Below are 15,061 nucleotides of genomic sequence, written 5' to 3'. Positions count from 1 at the left end.
TGGCAAAAAGATCTCTGTGAGTGAGATCCCAGTGGAAAGAACAGGTCTTCAAAGAAGGAGGTACCTTTCTCTGAAGGGAGGAGAGAACCTCCACTTTGACTATGACCTTGTCTAAACAAGATAAGAATCGGAGAACTCAGAGGGCTTCCATAGCCTTGGAAACTCATGACTGGAGCATAGGGAGATTACTGATGCCATAGACAGGAGTGTCAATTTGTAAAGTCAACAACAGGAGTCACTGTGCACTTACTCCTCATGTAGGATCTCTGTCCTTAATGTGCTGTACATTGAGATTTAATGCTATAACGAGTACTCAAACAATATATTTCACTTTGTGTTTCTATAGGGGTGCAAACTGTTGAAATCTTTACTTAATGCATACTAAACTGATCTTCTGTAAAAAAAAAAAAAGAAAAAAGAAATAATCAATTCCCAACTTGACTCTCACTGGGATTAAACATGACAATAGGTCTGATCTGATTTCATCATCATTAAAAAAAAATCATCTATTATTTTTCACTTTATGTTTCTGTGTGGGAGCAAACTGTTGAAATCCTTACTTAATGTATACTAAGCTGATCTTCTGTAGATAAAGAGAATCGAAAATGAATCTTGATGTGAATGGAAGGGGAGAGGGGGTGGGAGAGGGGAGGGTTGTGGGTGGGAGGGACGGTATGGGGGGGAAGCCATTGTAATCCATAAGTTGTACTTTGGAAATTTATATTCATTAAATAAAAGTTAAAAAAAAATGTGTATGGACAGGCATCATGGTACATCAGGCTAAGGCACCCCTTGTGATGCCAGCATCCCACGTGAGTGTCAGTTCCAGAACTGGCTGCTCCACTTCTGATCCAGCTCCCTACTAATGCCCCTCAGAAAACAGCAGGGGTGACCCCAGTGCTCGGGCTTCTGCCAGCCGCACGGGAGACCCAGAGGGAGCTCCAGGCTCCTGGCTTCTGCCCTGGCCCAGCCCTGGCCATTTGTGGTCATCTGGGGAGTGAACCAGCAGGTGGAATATTGCAGGCTCTCCCTCTCTGTGTCACTCTGCCTGTCAAGTAAATCAATCAATGTTTTAAAAGATTTTTTTTTTACCAGAACGTTTTCTATGAGGGCCCAAGTGCTCACCTGACAGCTCTCACGGGTGCTGTTTGGGATCTGCAAGTCCCACAGAGCCACGTCTGACCCCACCAAAGAGGCACAGTGACAGCAGCGGCTCAAGGCAGCGCTTCAGTGACCGGAGACAGCCGTGCCCAGCCTGGCTTGCCAGCTTCTACCCGCTGATTCCATGACGCTGAGCCATCATGGAGGGTTGAAATCAGAGTTGACCACGGGACGAGCGATTGCTGCAGTGTTGATGGACTTGAGACGCCACATCCTGTATCCAAGTGCCCGGTTTGAGTCCCGGCTGCTCGGCTTCCCAACCAGCTTCCTGCCCATGCAGACGATGGCTCAAGTGCTTGGGCCTGTGCCACTCACACGGGAGACCTGCAGTAAATTCTGAGCTCTCGGCTTTGACGGGGCCTATCCCTGGCTGTCGTAGACATCTGGGGAGTGAATCAGCAAATGAAAGATCTCTGTCTCTGTGTCTCTCTGCCTTTAAAAAAAAATTAATAAAAACACGTAATTCACCGACACAGCATTTATAAACAGCAGTTCCCAGAAACTTCCGGATCTGTTCTGAGCTTTCAAGGCCATCTTTAAATAAATAGAGCAAGCAGGCTCGGAGTTCGCGCTGACTCCTGTGGCTTGGTGTCTACGTTACCGTAGCAGCCTCTGTTTTCCCCATCCGGCCCGTGAGCACGGTCACAGCCGGGATTGGGTTAAATGAGACCAACGCCGGTAAGAGTTACTGGCCAACGAATGGCGGTTATCAGCATTGTGGCAGGCAGAATAATGCCCCGGCTTCATCCCCAGGCCCTGCGGATGTGGGGTGTCACAAGGCAAAAGGGACAGTGGAGGCTGAGATTGGGAGATGATGCTGGGCTTCCTAGGGGGACCCACTCTGGTCACGCGAACCCGGAAAACTGTGGTCAGAGGAAGATGGGGAGGGAGAGAGGCCCAGAGGGACCCTGCAGGTCAAGGCGGGGCCGCGAGCCAAGGGCTGAGGGCAGCTTCTGGGGCCTGGCCCCGGCATCCCTGGAGAAAGACGCCACTCGCCGAGACTGCTCCCAGTCCAGGAAGACCCACATCCAGCTTGGGACCTGCAGAAATGTAAACTAGCAGATGTGGGCTGTTTTCAGCCACTCAGCGTGAGTGAGGGGCAAATCGAATCAGACTCACCGTCGGTAGGAGCGGGCTCTTCCTGCGGCAAACGCTTGTCTGAAGGAGGAAAACTCCTGGCACCGCGGCTGGGACTCTGCTGGCTCCAGAGAAGTCATGAAAGAACCGAGCGCTCACAAGAGAATTTTTAGAAATATTACAGGAAAGAACAGAATACTGAGCGCCAACGGCAGAGGTGTTTGCAGAGTAATTTCCAACTTAGATATCCCATAATAGGTGCCAGCTCAATGGCAACCACCCAGAAACCAGAAACCCGTGCCGTCAGAAGCATTGAAGCTGAATATTTAATAACATGGAATTTTCATGCTACGGAGTGAAGGAAGCTAAATGCACGCAGTTCTCCGTAGGGAGTAGGCGCATTGTTCTAAAGCAAAAAGCAGAGGAAAAGTGTGGGTGTATCGCATCTATATATCAAAAAGTCTCTGCAGGGAGTTACCCCTGAAACCCAGACCGCAGGGAGAAATAGCAGGAGCGTAGTCTTCGCATTGTTGCTTCCCCCGCATCGCAAGTGTGGCCACCATGATCTTGTAACGGAAGGAGACGTTCATCAGCAGGGACCAGGTGCTCCGACAAGGCCGATGGAAAGGGCGGGACCAGCCCCCACCCCAGAGGGGAGGAGTGTGCCAGGAGGCCCGTGGTTAGTCCATGCCCTGTGGCCGTGAGCTCGGTGCTTCATCGAGAGGTTTCTGCAGATCGCAGTTTCGCAGGTCTATGAGCCTGGCATCAGCATCTACCAGCGGTGGCGAGGGCCTCGTGGCAGCCGCATTGTGCTGCGGGAGTGTGTGTGAGACAGAGCTGTCACGTGGGGACTGGAAGCAGGAGATAGGGAGGGGCCAAGCTCCCTCTTCCAAAACCATCTGCTCTCCTGGGAACTGCCCTGGTCCTGGGAGGACCACCTTAATCCTTTCACCTCTCCAGGGTGGTGTCCCATGACCCAGTCACCTCCCACCGGCTGCATCTCCTAAAGGTCCCCCCGGGGGGCCAGCGTTGTGTAGGGCTGGCCCCCCTTCACTCCTGGTTTCCGAGGGTCCATGTGGCACCCCTGGGATGCTGTTATCCCTGGGAGCAGAGCTCAGTGGTACGAAGTCAAATCTCTATTCTGAAGATGCAGAATGCGTTGCTTCAACTTGAGTTCGGTGCCCCCGACAGGTACAACAACTTGTCTCCTCAGTGCAGGAAGGAGGGCGGGTCACCCCAGATGGCCCACCCCCACAATTGGGCCCCAGGGCGTCTGGGTGGGGCTGCTCTGGGTCACTACCCAACCCATGTCAGGTACTGGTCTGCTGCCACTCACCTGGCCCCGGGCTCAGCCACAGAGATTGCCACGGTTTGGATGCGGTTTGTTCCCACGAAGGCTCTTGTTGAAATCTGATTGCCAATATAGCAATGTTAGGAGAAGGCTTTTAAGAGAGATTAATGTCTCTCTCGGGACTGGGTTAGCTCTCACGGGAATGGACTCCTTGTGAGGATGGGTTGTTAGAAAGCGAGTTCAGCTTCCCCTTCCTCCATGTGGCCTCTCTCTGCCCCAGGCTGCAGCTCCAGCAACAGCCTGAGGTTGGTCGTGCCCACTAGACAAGGGCAGCCATGTTGGACATGGGGAGCCTCAGCAAAGCCTGCGCCTGGCTCATTCCACTCCCTGCTTCTAGAATACTGTGGAAAATGCATCCTGCTGTTAAATTGAGGGACAAATCAATCGCTCTTGCTTTAAAGCTTTTTAAAGCCTGATAATACCAATATCAGAATGTCCAGTGGATCTGTGTCTATTGTTCATTGTTCCCCCTTGTTCCAACTTTGTGATTTTTCATATCCAGCTATGATCGATCGAATGTCAGACATAGTATACGAGAATTTTAGAGAAGATCTGAGGCTGTGTGTGGGATCTTTCTGTGGATTTGCCTTTGCTTCTGGAAGGTGTGGGGGAAAGAATGATCCCTTAACTCAGCCCCGGAGATGGTTCGAAGCTGGGTGTCAGCACTAGTCCTAGGGTGTATCCAGGATGGCCGTCCCATCGATTCACCCTGGATTACGGGGTTTCTTGGGACATGGGGATTTTCAGTGGTAAATCAGGACAGCCCAGGACAAACAGGTCGCCCTTGGGAGCCTTTGGGCTCCAGATGAAAGCCCTGGGGCGCCTATCATGAGTACTCTTTTGCACATCCCCAGCCCTAAATTCTGTCCCCGTCCCATGATGCCAACAGCTCCGCCCACTTTGTCAGCTTCCCAGTCCCTCTGTGGTTATGGCTCAGCCTCTCAGCCACAGCGTGAGAATTGGCAAATGCCCAGGGGTAGACAGATAGGTGATAGATACAGATGATAGACAGCTCCAGATAGGTGATAGGTAGGAAGGGAGACAGGTGATACAGATGAGTACTAGGTAGGTAGATGATAGATACATCACAGATGATGATGGATGGCAGAGGCACCGCGTTCCAGGCTCGTCCTCTGCGTTTGTCATATCCCCAGGACTTGTCCAGGCAAGCCGTCACTGCCCAGGGCTACCCCTCCATCTTCAAGTAGCCGGTTTGTGCTCCTTTGTTCCTGGTGAAAGGGTTGCTCTGAAATAAGGTCACCAAACACTGGAGGAAGTAAAAATTGTTTTGCGTGTTTTTGACGCTTTGGCTAGCATTGCCTGCGTGCCCTCTAGAAAGGCTGTCGGCATCTCGGCTGTTCCTTGTGGCAAGAAAGTCTGTTTCTCAACGTAGCACCAACACCAGGTGCGCTGTCCACACCTGATGCGGCCAGTGTGTCCCCGATGCGTGTGTTGGAACTTCATCCCAGTACACCAGTGTTGGGAGGAGGAGCCGGAGAAGAGGCGATGAGTGTTCCCATCACAGGGGTGAGTGGCTTATCTCAAGAGCAGGCTGCTGTGAAGGTGAGTCGAGCCCCTGTGCCTTTGTAACCATACGCAAACGATGCTAACTACTGAACCGGAAAGTTGATGCTCCGGGGCTGGGCTGCTGGCTGTCCGCGTGCCCACGTCCTGAGGGACAAACTGTCCTGCGCCTTATCTCCGCTACTTTTGCAGAGCAGGAGGACCTGCTCAGGCAGATCTACTGTCTCCATCCGTGGCCCTCAGGGACCACAATGAAGCCGAAAAGCTGCCACAGGAGAGCCCGGTGCTGTGGTGTAGAAGGTTAAACACCCAGTCCTGGCTGGAGTCCTGGCTGCTCCACTTCCAATCCAGCTCTCTGCTACGGCCTGGGAAAGCAGTAGAAGATGGCCCAAGTCCTTGGGCCCCTGCACCCACGTGGGAGACCCAGAAGAAGCTCCTGGCTTCAGATCAGCTCACGCAGCTGTTGCGGCCATTTGGGGAGTGAAGCAGCAGGTGGAAGACCTCTCTCTCTGTCTCTCCCTCTCTCTGTCTGTAACTATGCCTCTCAAGGAGATAAATAAATCTTTAAAAAAGAAAAGAAAAGCAACCACTGCCACTCATCTAAGGACCAGCTCAGTGCCTGACACTCGTGAAGTGCCGCACCAACACCCCCTTCCACATAGCCCTCTTTAAGAACCCCTAAGTGCCCCCATCCCGCGGAGAGGTGGTCCTGAGACCCTGAGGTTGGCCAGCTCCCTCCTGTCCAGAGAGCAAATGTTCTCTCCTCCACCCGAGACCTAGTCCCTGATATCCTGCTTTGGCGCAGGGACAGGGAGCGCTCTCTCTGCCACGCTCTCCCTGCCCCTCACCCACTGGGTGCTCTCCCTCACGTTACGCTGCAGCAAGAGGCCCCTCGCCAGATGTGGCCGCTCCGGTTTGAACTGCCCAACCTCTGGAACTGTACAAAACAAACCCCTGTTCTGTACGGAGTCCCAGCCTGTGAACTCCCGGTATGGTAACACAGCGCGGACCGAGCCAACACCAGCCACTACCTTTGCCACTTTCAGAACGGATGGAGCTTTATTCTTACCTGTCTCTGCCTGCCCTGGGAAGGCGGAGACTTGTGCCACGTGCTTATGGGCATTTGCACTGACTCTGCAGATTGTCCTTAGCGCACACACCACACGGGCCCTCCGCACTGAACATACAGCTCAGATGGGCAGAAACAGGACGGCAGGCTGCTGGTGACGAGAGGGCGGCAGTGAGGGCGACTCTCACGCCCTGCGGAGAAGGCAGAGGCTGTGGCGGCCACCTCCGCCCCTCTCAGACTCCGGCGCTGCGGGCCAGGCCACGGTTCTGACCATCACTGCCTCCCGTGCCACGCAGCCCAGCTGGGACGCGCGGTCCCAGAAGCCGCTCTCTCGCCGCCCGGGGCGCACGGGGCATGCGCTGGCAGTGTCTTCTTGAGCGCAGTGAGTTTGCGCCTGGGCTCGTGGCAGGTGTTTGCTTTCTAAATAACTCCCCAGGTGTGCGCCAGAGCAGCTGCACTTGGGCGTTTAGTTGGGAGATCTTCAAAATCGGAGAGCTCAGAGGCCTCTTAGCAGAGGAGGGGGAGAAAGGAACCCTTCCATTCTCTCCAATCCCCCGGCAGTTCTCTTGGGGAGCCTTCGCGGTGACAAAGGCCGCTGTTGAGGGGGGAGGGGGCAGGTCTGGGCATCCCACAATGGCAGGCTCAAAGGGGGATTTTCACAGGTAATTGCCCTCCCCACCCCCTCCCAGGTAGCCCCTCTACCTTTGTCCCATAAACAGGTAATTGAGAGTTCCTGCCTGCATACTGCAGTCTCTGTGGACGAGAACACAAAGACCAGCTTCCCACCGGCTCTCAATGGGCTTTTATAGCGGGGACTCCCAGGTACAAGGCTTTTTTTCAAAGGCTTTATGCAGCAGTTAATGGCTGCAAGCAAATACCCAGCCTCAGATCCTGACCCTGTGCCAAATTCTTCAGTGCTGGGGACACTCACAGCAGTGTTTGTTCTCGGAAGCTGCTGGAAACAGGCGGTATTTTACGCCCATAAATAACCGTTTTTCTATCCTTGGGGGAGGGGCACAGGTGAGCCACAGCAAGATTTTTTTTTTTTTTTAATGAAGAAGAACAGCAAACGTATTATGCCTCAAGAAATTTCCAAGGATGTCCCATACAGTCCTTGCAGGAAATACCCGGTATTTTCCTGACTCTGGTGCCAATTTCCTTGCTTTTTCTCTTAATGAATGAGACTTGCAGCAATCCCGTGTTCGCCTTCGTCTCTTGAACATTTTTTCCACATTGTTGTTTGGAGCTGGCCCTCTCCACAGAGTCCTATCCACGTACACACGTGGCCGCTGGGCTTGGCATCCAGACCGTCGTGGTCGGCAGTGGGGCACTGGGGACAGAGGCTGGGTAACGGGTGGGGCAGCTGAGTCCCCCGGAGCCGTGAGCGGGAGGCATGGCACGGGTGCGAGGAGGGAGGCTGGGACCCCCAGGGACGGCTGTGCAGCAAAGCTCTGCCCTGACCTCAGAAGCACTGGCAGGCCTGGGGGAGGCGGCACAGGGAGGAAGCCGTGGGTCCCCGGGGGCTGCCAGTTTAGTATTAACTGAGAAAGTCCTCGGGAGCCCTCCTGGCTTTGCACGCCGCTGCTGTGGGAAATGCGCCCTGAGTGCCTTCCCAGCTCCAGGGATGAGGGCGTGAACCGGGCTCTCGGGGCTCCAGGTCTCAGGTAGCATCTTTGTCCCTTGCTGTGGTCTCCAGCTGGGAGCAAAGTCCACTCAGGACCCCATGCAAACAGAAAGGCTACTTGCTATGACCTCTAGAGCTCTCCTGAGTAGAATAAGACATGTTGGGGCCGGCGCTGTGGTACAGAAGGTTAAGCCTCCACCTGCAGTGCCGGCATGCCATATGGGCGCTGGTTCAAGTCCCGGCTGCTCCACTTCCAATCCAGCTCTCTGCTAATGCACCTGGGAAAGCAGTGGAGAATGGCCCAAGTGCTTGGGTCCCTGCATCCACGTGGGAGACCTAGAAGAAGCTCCTGGCTTTGGCCTGGTCCAGCCCCAGCCATTGTGGCCATTTGGGGAATGAAGCAATGAATAGAAGCTCGCTCTCTCTCTCTCTCTCTCTCTCTCTCTCTGTATTTCTGCCTTTCAAATAAATAAGTCTTAAAAAGGAAAAATAAGACTCGTCAGCAGCTTGGGGTCTTGGCTGGGTGCACGGGGCCCGGGGCCGGCCTGCTGGGTCCCTGGCCTCCCTGCGCTAACCAAGTCCCTCGCCTTCCCCGGCCTCCAATTCCTCACCTGTGAAAGGACAGCGTGGGCTCAGTACGTGGTGGCTGAGCTGCTGCCCTGGGACAGGAGCAGAGCCCTCGGAGCGTCCGAGGCAGGGGGCCGGGCTGTGCAGGAGGTGGAAGAGAGGCCCTGGGGAGGCTGGCCCAACACAGGAGCAGGCGCCCGGGCAGAGCCAGTCCTTCCTGCCTGGCTGGTTCCAGAGCCCTACTCAGGCCCAGCCCTGCCTGGGAGGGGCAAGGCTGACCCCTGACACCTTTCGCTCTTGTGCATGGAACCTTCCAGAACCCACTCTGAAAGCCTTTCGGTCACTTGCCCCCCCCCCCAGCTCTGTCTGTGGCAGACCTGGGGCCTCCTGTGCAGGGCCAGGACCTTGGTCCCGAGCTGGGAGGCTGGGAGGCAGGGGTGCAGGCGTCCACACCACTGCTCCTTGAGGTCAGATCTGTGTCCTTGAAGGACCCCTCCCAACGCACCCCAGATGGAGGCCCCACATCCTGCCCCATCGCTGGTTTCGCTTTCTGCCCTTTTAGTTATCCCGGTCAACCAGAGTCTGAAATAGTGCATGGAATATTCCAGAAGAAACAATTTACGGATTTGCAAAGTAGCTTCTGCTGCAGTGTATTGCTATAGCTGCCGTATGTTATTATTAGTTACTGTTAGCTTCTTACTGTGTCCAGTGTATAAATGAAACTGTGCCCTAGGTGTGTGTATGGGGCAACCAGGACATTCGAGCACAGGTGGGAGACCGCGGTTTCAGGCATCCTCCGGGGGTCTTGGGACAATGTCTCCTCCGTAGGTAACGGGCTGCTGTAGTCCTTGGCCTGCGCACTGGAAAGACTGTGGCCACCCCGAGGGGACACAGGGCGGTGCCTGGGAACCACCCCTGCCTCCCCCTCCCCGCCCACACACACCCCTGCCCGTCCTGGCTACAGACAGCAGCCACCAAAACAGCTACTGGGCCAGGTTCCACTCCTCAGCCCAGGATGTGGTTTGAGGTGCTGGGCAGGGCAGGGCAGGGGAAGAGCGGGGAGACGAGAATGGGGGACAGGGGCACACAGGAGGGCCTGGGCCATGTGTGGGGACAGCAGTGGTGATGGGAACCCCCGGGCTCTCCCTGCACCCCTGGGGGTATGGCTGCGAGGTCTTCTCGCGTGGCTGCTTGGAGCTCACTCTGTTGTGTCAGAGCTCAGGGGGCCAGGAGGGACAGTGAGGGTCCCAGGAGAAGTAAGAAGGGGACCTGCAGCTGTGCAGGGGCAGGCGGAGGCCCAGGTGAGCCAGAGCCAGGCAGCATGGACGTAGGCAGGCCTCATCTCTCCACGGTCATCAGTGGGGACCCCAGTATGTGCCGACAGGGAGGAGAGAATCCAAGAGCGAGGTGTTGACCCCACCAGGAGCTCAGGGTCCCAGCCGCGCCCACTGGAGGGGCTGGCAGTTTCCACAGGTGCCTGCCTTGGCATGGATCCCCGCCCCCTGGGGAGAAGCTTTGAGGCCCCTGGGGGTCCTGGTGGTCTCTCTGAGCCAGGGGAGATGCCCTTTCCGCAGACTGCTCCCCTTCCTGTCTCCCCCAGGGCCCCAGGGTGCCCTGGGACATGGGACTCCGTGATGGCTGGGTGGTTGCCAGGTTCCCCTCAGCTGCCCCCAGAGCCCTCCGCGCCAGCAGCCCTAACCAGCCGGGTGCCCTCCGGCTCCCCGGTCCCTGGGCCAGGCCGCTAGAACCGGACGGCCAGCACTGGCTCCGGGCTCACAGCCAGCGCCAGCTCCCGGCTCTTCCCTGCTGAGCCCCAGCAGGCTGTGCCTGGCCCCGCCTGGCCCTCCCTCCCAGCTCCCTGCCCCTGCTGCGTGGCCTCCGACTCCCGGCAGCAGCCTTGGCCGCCTTCCCCCTTCTCTTTTCTGTTGTCTGTTTTTGTTTTCATTTTTTTAAGAGAGAGAGAGAGAGAAAAAATGCTCCTGTTTGATGGTTTACTCCTCAACCGCTCACAGCATCCCTGGTGGAACCAGCAACTTACACCTAGTGCGTGTATCAAGTGTGAAGCACCTGGTGCATCATACCAGGTGTGTCATATTTAGTGCACAGTGCCAGGTATGTAGTACCAAGTGTGTAGTACTGAGTACTTTGTACCCAGTACATCATACCTAGTACACAGTACCAAGTATGTAGTACCAAGTCTGTAGTACTGAGTACTTTGTACCAAGTACATCACACCTAGCGCACAGTGCCAGGTATGTAGTACCTAGTGCACAGTACTGGATAGGTTGTACCTAGTGCAGAGTACCAAGTGCACTGTACCAGGTGTGTAGCTCAAGAACCCCAAACACCTTGAAATGGTTCAGGTTCTTTAAAATCCAGACTTTGTTAAACAATGAAGGGCAGAGTGGACAGGGAAGAAGGGCTCAAGTCTTTCTGCTGCAAGCTGGGTCCTCAGCAAAGAGGCCTCCCTCGGGGACTTTCATGAGCAGCTGTTTTGGTCCTTGTGGGTTGGAAATGGTGGGGTGTTCTTGGGAGGGTTAGGAACCAGGCAGCAGGGACAGGAATAAGAAAGGGGACATCTGAGATCCTGAGATCCTGCCCTGGTTTAGGGAAAAAACGTGCTGGGCGTCCACCCGCCTCCCAGCCCCTCCAGAGCTCGCGTGTCGTGGAGCTGCCACCGACCACGCTATTTTGTGTTGAGGTCTGTGGTCTGAAAGGCTTACGGGTGTGGGTGCTTGTGGGGATCTTTTGATACTGCTCTTGGATGCAGCGTTCAAGGCTACGACCCTTAATTTGGCTTTTGCCGGGTGTTTGGACCGAAAGTCTCGCTAGAAGTGCGTCGCTGGCCGTCAGGAGTCCCCTCTGCACGTAGCTGCAATGCACCCACCTCGCCTGCACCAGGGCTGCCCGAGGTCCAACAGGCGCAGGTGCGGGCGCTGCCGGCCGCAGGCTGCGCACAGTGGCACGCCCCCGTGGAGCTCACAGTGCCCCACTCCCCACTCCCCCAGACTTGCCCAGGGCCAGGCCCCCACCACGGCACACGCTGACCTGCACAGGGAACTTGAATACACTCTGCAGTCCTGTGTCCATGCAGAAATTCATTCATTCATAGTTTTAAGCCCTACTTTTATAGCATGAATAATACCAGTTTATTATAGAAACATTAGGAGTGTGGAAATGTGTACACACATGCACACACATGCATATATACCCATGCATGCACACACACACACCTGCTCACACACATCCACATGTACACACACGCATGCACACACATACACTCACATCCTATACACTCGCACACACACGTACACACACGCATGCACACACATACACCTGCTCACACACATCCACACGTACACACACACATGCACACACATACACCTGCTGACACACACATCCACATGTGCACACACGCATGCACACACATACACTCACATCATATACACTTGCACACACATCCACACGTACACACACGCATGCACACACATACACTCACATCCTATACACTCGCACACACACGCACATACATGCATGCACTCACATACACTCACATCATATACACTTGCACACATATCCACACGTACACACACACATGCACACACATACACTCTCATCATATACACTCGCACACACACACATACATGCATGCACTCACATATACACTTGCACACATATACACACGCATGTGCACACGCGTACACGCACACGCATATGCACCCAACTTTTGTCAGCCTGTTTCCCATGCCCGTCTTCACTTTCAGTGGCTGCATGACCCGCAGGTGTGTGGACATTTGTAGTTTATTTAATCAATAACCGGGGCTGGAGCTGTGGGGATTTGCCAGTCTCCACTAGGGAAACGTGAGTGCGCCTGACCAGATGCCCTGTTACCATCACCGGCTGTGTGAACACGCTTGGCGCCTTCACCCCCGACCTGGACTCCCTGGGGACCACAGTGGGGGCAAGCTGCTGAGCCGACAGCGCTGGGGAAGGCGTGCCAAGGGCCCCCCCCCGACCAGGGCAGCACAGACTGGCCATTTGGGGCTGGGGAGCCATGTGAGGGGTTTCTTTCTCTCATGGCCACCGCTTTAGCGCCTACCAAGCGTGAGCCCCCCTTTCTAGGGGCTGAGTGCGCACGGTCGCTGTCCCCTGCTGTCCCCATTCTGCTCTGCTCCCCCCGGCCTCTGCCTTCTCACCGTGCACGGTGGCTCTGCCACCTGTCTGCACCCCTTTCAGAGTGCGCCCAGTGTAACGGAGCCTGTACCCTGGTGGCAGTGGCTGGCTTGCTTTCTACGCTGCCTGTGTCTGGAGCCCTAAGGATGTCATCCTCTATGCCCACAATTATGCAAGAAGACGAAAGGGAGGGGAGGGGAGGGGGGAGGAGGGGCGGGGGCCGTGGTCCCGGCTCGCCAGGAGGGGCACGTGGGTGGGTGTGTGGGGTCATATATCACCATGCTGGGTTTACAAATAAAGACACCAGAGGCCCCAGGGGCTCCAACACAGGATGCAGACGCTCTGTCTGCAACTTGTGTTTTTTTTCTAAGGAAAATTAAATTCCAAAAATGTTTGCACTGCCTTAAAAAAAAAAAAAAAAGCTGCTCCTCACGTCTCCACTTTTAGCCACATTCCTCATCTGTATGTTGAGTTGGACTCCCGTTGTAAAGGTTTAAATAGGAGCGGAAGCGCTCCAACCACAGCCGAAGCCAAGATCGGAGAGACGCTGGAGAGCGCCGGCTGAGCGGGACGGGAGAGCGGCGCCGAGGAGGCCCCTCCACCTCCAGTGCCGGCAGGGCCGCCCTGGGAGCCCCGGCAGCTCCCCTGGCTACCGCAGGGCGGCGGGGGTGGAGGGCACAGACCAAGGGGTGCTGTCTTTGGGGCACTGGCAGGGCCAGCGCTAGAGGGAAGCCCGAAGACGGCCCCAGGACGGGACAGGAAGGCCTCCCTCGCTGGCCAGGGGAGCCCACGAGGCAGCAGCTGGCAGGCAGGACTGAATCTGGCCCCCGCAGATTTGGCACAGTGATCAGTTGATCCCAGGGACCTTCTGGGGACAGGAGTAGCAGCAGGGGAAATGCCTTTGCGATGCCTTCAGGAGCCGCCAGCCTGCCGCGGGGGGGCGGGCACTGCCTGCTCACGGAGCCACTGTCCCTCAGGGAGCCTGATAGACAACAGGACCACAGTGCCGGGGGACAGGTCCCACGGTCCCTGTGCCACCTGATACAGAGCAGGGCCACAGGGCCATGGTCCCTCTGCCACTTGCCATGCTGCCTGGTCATTGTCTCACTGTCCCCTGCCGGGCATGGAGAAGCCACATCCCAGCAGGGGACACCTCCATATGAGCGCAGTGGTGGCTCCGTCCTTGGCTTGGCACAGGAGTGATTTGTGAACTTGTGAGCTCCCAGAGTGGTCCCAGGGGTGCAGTCAACCCGGGCCTCCAGCTTTTGGACCAACCTGGCCCTCCCGAGGCTGCCCTGTCCTTGCCACAATTCCTTGTTGCACGAGGCTCGGCCAGGGGCATCGTCACCCCGTGGACACCGAGAGTGTGCAGTCGCTCAGGTGAGCTTGCGGCTCCTGATGCAGGGAAGCTGTGCGTGCCCTCCATGACCTCTGGGAAAGGAAAGGGAGAAAGCCCTGCGTTATTCTGCACCCCAGACTTGCTGACCTGTTCTGGCCACTGTGACTGACAGCAGGAGGGCAGGAGCACCTGCTGCCGGCTCTCGATTGCCGTGTGTGATTTGGGGACACTTGAGGTCATCAGAATGTACAAGAGGAAGGAGGGGTTCGGGAGGGCAGGGCTTGCAGTGCCTGACCTGGGTACAGCTGCTGGACATTGAGCATCACTCCGAGTTGGCCAGGGTTGCATTGAGAGCACCGTGGGGACAGGAGGCGGCCCCCAGACTGTGCAACCAGGGTCACACCCTGGAGCTGTGCCTGTCAAAGCAAGCCAGTGAATCACAGGAAGACAAATGCATTAAAAGAGATCAAGTGACCAGTGGGTGACTGGCTGCAGAATCACTCTGGGGAAATGGCCAGGACCCCAGAGGTGCTGACCCCAGAATGTGTGGCCGGGGCATGGTCTGTGCTGCTGTGGGCACCTGCCGGCCCCTGCCTGGCCGCTGCGGAGTGGAAGGTGAACCTGAAGCCGCTGTGCTTGCTGGGGTGAGGATTTCTCCCTGCACGGTGAGGATGAGATATTCTGGACCCTTTAGGGTCCTGGTGCGGGTCCAGTGCTGGACACTGGATTCGCCCACTTGATAAGAACACAATGGCGCAGCCTGCGGGGCTGGAAGGCAGAGAGGTTAGTTTGGCTCCTGATTCTGGAGGTGCAGTCTGCTGGGGGTCTTCTTGCTGCCAGAGGCCCGAGGTGGCCCCAGGCACCACGTGGCCAGGGACTGGGGCGCGTGTGCCCGACTGTGTTTGTGTGTCCTTCCCTCTGCTTTTGAAGCCATCAGAATTCCGCATGAGCCCTGCTACCTGATGGCTTTATCAGCCCTATTACAGCCCAAGGGCCCCAGCGCTGACACCGTGGGGGATCACGTTTCCGCCCTCTTCCATCTCGCAGTGGGGTTTGAACTCCAACGTGAGCCTGTGAGGAGACAAAGCCCAGGTGAACCGCAGCAACAGCCATGACAGCGGCCCGTGAGAATGCCCGAGGGACCGCCCTGGGGGCTCTCGAACACTCACATTCGCT

At 56.3% G+C, this 15,061-nt stretch overlaps 1 long non-coding RNA gene across 1 annotated transcript; it reads left to right on the top strand.

Moving 5' to 3' along the window:
• The first annotated feature begins 252 nt into the window (after positions 1-252).
• On the top strand, positions 253-5,704 carry LOC149122935 (uncharacterized). Its single transcript, XR_016218747.1, has 2 exons — positions 253-5,152; positions 5,306-5,704. It is a non-coding gene; the product is annotated as an uncharacterized LOC149122935 (long non-coding RNA).
• The last annotated feature ends 9,357 nt before the right edge of the window (positions 5,705-15,061 follow it).

Source organism: Oryctolagus cuniculus, chromosome 12 (assembly GCF_051225735.1).
Source record: "Oryctolagus cuniculus isolate XC-2025 breed Fujian yellow rabbit chromosome 12, ASM5122573v1, whole genome shotgun sequence".
Lineage (NCBI taxonomy): Eukaryota > Metazoa > Chordata > Mammalia > Lagomorpha > Leporidae > Oryctolagus > Oryctolagus cuniculus.
Note: the sequence above shows the minus strand (reverse complement) of the source record. Positions and strands in the feature narration are given on the sequence as shown.